The sequence below is a fragment of the Medicago sativa genome, chromosome 3 (assembly GCF_051527215.1).
Source record: "Medicago sativa cultivar Bolivia chromosome 3, Bolivia_mono, whole genome shotgun sequence".
Classification (NCBI taxonomy): domain Eukaryota; kingdom Viridiplantae; phylum Streptophyta; class Magnoliopsida; order Fabales; family Fabaceae; genus Medicago; species Medicago sativa.
Window position 1 is genome coordinate 37,683,308 of NC_140751.1, and position 6,978 is coordinate 37,690,285.

Genomic DNA, 6,978 nt, shown 5'->3' on the forward strand with positions numbered 1-6,978 from the left:
TTTTTATTAAAACTCCGAAAAACTTTTTCAAAGCGTTATTCACCCCCCTCTAGCTTGCAACGTTATTGGCCATATCAACCAACATTTATAGGGAAAGTTTCCACCTAACTTGGGCTAAAATCATGGGCTTCCAGGGGCAAAAAAGTCACAAAAAGTGACTTTTTTGCAAGTCACAAGCGCCTAGCTCCTAGTTTCATGCACCTTGCCCATGTGCCTTGGACTTTCAGGCGCCTAGGTCCATGCGCCAGGCGATTTAGTGTATCACTTTCAGGCACCTAGCGCGTACTTCTGTGCGCCAGGCGCTTTTGTTGTTCACTTTCCTGTATTCCAGTATTCTTCGCCTGTATGAGGTGTTTTCTTCATAGTTAAGTTGTCTTGGAACTTTGGAACAGAATTCCCCCCTTTGTAAAGTCTTTTGAGACCTCTTGAATCTTCATTATTCATCTTCCCAAGGCCCAATAATCTTCAGAGGTCTTGCTTTGTCTGATTTGCTTGATTTCTTTGTGAAATACTTCATGAACCCCCTAAAATTGCTATGTTTCGGGAAGAAAAGAATTACAGACTCAAATATAGAAAACATTACAAATGTTCCGAAATCATAAGAAATTGCTCTAATACTCGTCTGGTTTGTTGTAAAACCTACTAAAATAGACTGAAAAACATGCTAAGAATAACGTAAGATGACCTGTCATTACATTCAAGCGAGTCCGACTAGGAGAAAGTAACTTATATTCTCAGCCATACTTTTTTGCATGATATACGTATGTATCTCTTAAAGCCAGTACGGCTGGTCACGACATTTACCCACTCCAGTCGTCACATGAATGTACGTTGCTATAGATTTGAGACAATTCTAAACAGACAGTCAAGTTAAAATTATTTACACACTTTAAGGACTTTAAGAGTTATAACTTGGCTTAGGTAAAGGGTGGATATATTTGGGAAAGTAGGCTAACAAAAGAACTTGGAGTTAGTTTACTAACCTAGGGATTCCTACTAAACATTGATGATCTGCCAACCTTCATTCCTTGAATCAGACAAGATGGGTAAAATAGTAGAACTATTTGTCTTTTTATTTTTGACAAAAATAAACATTTTTTTAAGAGACCAAAATTTTTGGCTCTTGATATTTCTATTCTTTCTATTTTCTAGTTTTTTGTGTAGATCCATGGTCATCTACATTTTTTTCTTTTTCTGACAAATATGTTCTACTATTACCCCAGCCCAAACTTAAAATGTTGTTAATTCCAAAAAGCAACCCCAAACTTAGCTTCAAAACATGTGCACTCATAATAATACCTATCTAACTCCAAGTGAAATCAAACAGGGTGCATTTAAAGATCAGGACTATGACATGATTTGTCACTAAGTAACATAAAAGAAAATTTCGTTGGGAGGCTCAAAGTGGTTTCACAAAGTGATGAGGGCATAATTGTCCATGACACAAGTGCTTCAATTCAAGGGCTAGGAGGACCAATGACAAGGGCAAGGGCCAAGAAAGCTAAGGAGGCGCTAAATCAATTGGTGGCAAAAGTCTTGGAGTTCAAACCTACACTAGGAAGCATGGAGGGTAGAATGGTCATGTGCATCAAACCATTGGAGGAGGGGTGGGGCGCATCTCTTGCTGCCCATTTTATTTAGTTGTTTTTATTATGTTGTAATAAAAAGGTGTAAGGGATCAATTTTGGCCCAAAAACACTAAGTTACTTATTTTGTGTGTTTAATCCATTTTAAAGCTTCCAAAGCTTTAAATGGAACGTTTTGTGTGTTTATTTTATGCAAAGAAGTGCTGAAGACAAAAGAAAGACAAGGCATTAAAGATCATTTAATCTGAAGGAGGAATGGTGCAAGAATTGAAAAGGAACCAGACAAGATATCAATGAGACAATGAAGGCACTTCATTTCAGCATAGGAAACCATCATCATCATCAAAATCACGTCCAGCCACCCTCATTCATTGATTTGTTTTGTAACCATTTCTTGTATTCATGTTAATTTACTTCAGCCATAGGAAATAATGATAGATTAATTTGGCTGAAGGAATCTTAAGAGTTATTTGCCTTTTTCTTTGTAATTCAGCAAGTGTCCCTCCTACCTATATATAGGACACGAAAATTGAATAAAAATCAAGTTGAATTTTGTTAAAAAAAGTGAGTAATTGCTCTTTAGGTTCTGGATTGGACCTTGTATTGATCATATCAAGAATCCTTTCTTGTGGTGATTATCATTTCCATAGACTTATCATTTTCTAGGATTAGAAAGTGTGGCGTCCCTAAACTCTCCATTCCATTTCTTGTTTGAATCCACAAATCTGCCTAAACACCAATTGAAACCCAAAATTCACGTTTTCAATTCAAACACTTGTCAAAATTAACCCCAATTACATAATTTTCATATTCCTTTTGCACATCTTTTCATTCACAATATTTTCAGTCTATTTCTTGTGTTTCTTTGTCTATATTTAATCTTTGAGCAAGCAACTTTTATCAATTTATAGTTAAAAGTCAAATATGAACAATGTTCACAAAATAGTATTCATCAAGTGGTATCAGAGCAAGGTTCCTTTTAAAAGGGCCAAAAGTTCAAAGGTATCAAATTCTTCTTGTTCATCATTCTGATTTTCATCTTACAAAAAAAAATATATATATATTAAAAAAAAATCAGAATTGTTGCTTGTGTTCATCAATTTCGTTTTTGTGTTTTAATTGCCACACTTTCCTTGTTTTCCATTTATCTTGTCATTTCAGAATTTGAATTAGTTTCCTTGTTCACATCATTTCCAAACCTTTGTTTTTTTTTCATTCCTTGAATTGTGTTAAGTTTGTGTTTTGATTTTCACCATTTTGAAAGTTTTCTTACCTTGATTTACTTGGTTTCTCTAAAGAACTCAAAAGAGCAATTGAGTGGAAAAAGGCAAGAGTGATACATTAAAAAAAAAAGCCAATTTGAGTGAGTGTAAACACTTGTGAGGATTAGTTTTAGGGAATCATGACTGAGGAAGGTCCAAATAAGTTACTATTAGATGCACTCACAACAAGGTTTCAAGCCATGTTGCAGGTGCAAGCTGAACAATTTCAAGAACAAATTGATGAGTTAAAAGCTAGTTTAACTACTGATGGAAGTGGTGGGGAGGATGATGGAAGTAGGCCTAGAAGGAGGGATGAGAGGCCAAGGGAGGATAGGTTGAGGAGTATTAAGATCAAAGTTCCATCCTTTGTGGGAGCGAATGATCCGGAGGCATATCTAGAGTGGGAGACCAAAATAGAACAAATTTTTAATTGTCATGATTATTCTGATGTTGAAAAAGTGCAGGTGGCAGCCATTGAATTTAAGGAGTATGCTCTAATATGGTGGGATCAAATGATCAAAGAGAAGGTGAGGTATAATGAACCACCCATTGCAACTTGGGAGGAGATGAAGAGAATCATGAGGAGGAGATTTGTGCCATCCTATTACCATAGGGATTTGCACAACAAATTACAAAGACTCACTCAAGGTTCTAAAAGTGTTGAAGAATATTCCAAGGAGATGGAGGTGGCAAAGATTAGAGCCAATGTGGTGGAAGATCACGAAGCAACCATGGCTAGGTTCATTCATGGACTTAACCGTGACATTAGTGACATTGTGGAGCTGCATCATTACATGTCTTTGGAGGAATTAGTCCATCAAGCCATCAAGGTTGAACAACAACTCAAAAGGAAGGGTCAATTGAGAAGAAGCTCAACTTCTTCTTTCAATTCTTCAAGTTTGAAGGACAAGCAAAAGAAGGATGGTACCTCTTCACCTAAGGAGGCCATGAGTGATCCTGAAGGTAAAAACATTACTTCATCCCAAAATGTTTCTACTAACAAAGTTGTTAAGTGTTTCAAGTGCCAAGGTCAAGGACACATAGCCTCTCAATGTCCAACAAAGAGAACTATGTTAATTGAAGAAAATGATGACCTTGAGGAGGAGGAGGGTGTCGTGAATGATGAAGGAGGAGAAGAAGAGGAGGATGGTGAAAATGGTGAATTTCTCATGATTAGGAGGATGTTGGGAAACCAAGCCAAGGAGGAAGAATCAAATCAAAGGGAAAACCTTTTCCATACAAGATGCTTAGTGCAAGGAAAGGTATGTTCTCTAATTATTGATGGAGGTAGTTGTACTAATGTTGCTAGTGCAAACATGGTGGGTAAATTAGAATTAGAAACAAGACCTCACCCTAGGCATTACAAACTTCAATGGCTTAGTGAAAGTGTAGAAATGCTTGTTGACAAACAAGTAGAGGTTTGTTTTAAAATTGGGAAGTATGAAGATGTTGTTGTGTGTGATGTAGTACCAATGGAGGCTTGTCATTTGTTGTTAGGAAGGCCATGGCAATTTGATAGAGGAGCGCAACATGATGGCCGAAGTAATAAGTATTCCTTTTTGCACTTTGGTAAAAAAATTACTCTTGCACCATTGAGTCCTAATGATGTAAGAGAAGATCAAAAGAAAATGAAAGAAAAATATGCGCAAGAAAAAGAAAAATATGCGCAAGAAAAAGAAAGAAAAGAAAAAGAAAAAGAAAAAGAAAGAAAAGAAAAAGAAAAAGAAAGAAAAGAGAAAGAAAAAGAAAAGAAAGAAAGTTTCATGGCAAAAAAAGAAGAAATAAAGAATGTCATTGTTACCAAACAGCCCCTATATTTGCTATTTTGCAAAGAGGTGGCTTTGTTTTCTAACACTCCTAACACTCAAAAATTTCCAAGTTGTGTTGAATTTCTTTTGCAGGAGTTTGATGCTTTGTTCCCTAAAGAGATACCAAATGGGCTACCACCTATAAGAGGTATTGAACATCACATTAACCTCATTCCGGGGGCATCTTTACCAAACCGTCCAGCCTACCGGAGCAATCCCCAACAAACTCAAGAAATTCAAAATCAAGTTGCTGAATTGGTAAGTAAAGGATGGGTAAGAGAAAGTTTAAGTCCTTGTGTTGTCCCTGTTATTCTAGTTCCAAAAAAAGATGGTAGTTGGAGAATGTGCACTGATTGTAGGGCTGTTAACAATATCACCATTAAGTATAGACATCCAATTCCTAGGTTAGATGATTTACTTGATGAATTGTTTGGTGCATGTTTATTTTCTAAAATTGATTTGAAAAGTGGCTATCACCAAATAAGAATTAGGGAGGGGGATGAATGGAAAACTGCTTTTAAAACAAAATATGGTTTGTATGAGTGGACGGTTATGCCGTTTGGTTTAACTAATGCACCAAGTACTTTTATGAGACTCATGAACCATGTTTTAAGGGAATTCTTGGGAAAATTTGTTGTTCTGTATTTTGATGATATCTTGATATATAGCAAAAATTTAGAGGAACATTGTGGTCATTTAAGGGTTGTTTTAGAAGTTTTGAAGAAAGAACATTTGTTTGCAAATCTGGAAAAATGTGTTTTTTGCACAGATCATGTAATTTTCTTAGGTTTTGTTGTAAGCTCCAAGGGAATCCATATGGATGAAGAGAAGGTAAGAGCAATCAAGGATTGGCCACAACCCAAAAATGTAAGTGAGGTAAGAAGTTTCCATGGTTTAGCAAGTTTCTATAGGAGGTTTGTGAAAGATTTTAGCACCATTGCTGCACCTCTTAATGAGATTGTTAAGAAAAATGTTGTTTTTAAATGGGGTGAGAAACAAGAGCAAGCTTTTGCTGCACTTAAAGAAAAACTCACCAAAGCACCAATTTTAGCATTGCCAAATTTTTCCAAATCTTTTGAAATTGAATGTGATGCTTCTAATGTTGGAATTGGGGCTGTTTTGATGCAAGAAGGACATCCAATTGCTTATTTTAGTGAGAAGTTAAAGGGTGCTTCTCTTAATTACTCCACTTATGATAAGGAATTGTATGCTTTGTTTAAAGCATTGCAAACTTGGCAACATTACCTACTGCCCAAAGAATTTGTCATTCATAGTGACCATGAATCTTTGAAACATTTAAAAGGGCAAGGTAAGTTGAACAAGAGACATGCCAAATGGGTTGAATTTCTTGAACAATTTCCATATGTGATTAAACATAAAAAAGGTAAAGCTAATGTGGTTGCAGATGCACTTTCAAGAAGGTATGCCTTACTCTCCACTCTTGAAACTAAAGTTTTTGGACTTGAGCATATTAAGAGTTTATATGAGAGTGACACTGATTTTTCATCAAAGTTTTTTGCTTGTGAACATGCTGCCATTAATGGATATTTTAGGCACAATGGCTATTTGTTTAAAGAAAAAAGATTGTGTGTGCCAAAATGTTCCATAAGAACTTTGCTTTTAAAAGAGGCGCATGAGGGGGGATTAATGGGACACTTTGGGGTTGTTAAAACTTTAGAGTTGCTGCAAGAACATTTTTATTGGCCCCATATGAAAATTGATGTCCAAAAGTTGTGTGAAAGATGCATAGTGTGTAAAAAGGCCAAATCAAAAGTTTTGCCTCATGGTCTTTATACACCATTACCAGCTCCTGAATTTCCTTGGGTTGACATTTCCATGGATTTTGTTTTGGGTTTACCTAGAACAAAGAATGGGAAAGATTCTATTTTTGTTGTTGTTGACAGGTTTTCCAAGATGGCCCATTTCATTGCATGCAAAAAGGTGGATGATGCAAGCCATGTAGCTGATTTGTTTTTCAAGGAGATTGTGCGCATTCATGGAGTTCCAAGAAGCATAGTTTCAGATCGTGACACCAAATTTTTAAGTCACTTTTGGAGGACCTTGTGGGGTAAGATTGGAACAAAGTTACTTTTCTCAACAACTTGTCACCCTCAAACAGATGGTCAAACTGAGGTAGTAAATAGAACTCTCTCTACTCTTCTTAGAAGTGTTCTTACAAGAAATTTGAGAACGTGGGAAGAATGTTTACCCCACGTGGAATTTGCTTACAATCGTGTGGTGCATAGTACTACAAAAATGTCACCTTTTGAAGTTGTTTATGGTTTTAATCCACTAACTCCACTTGATTTGTTACCTATGCCT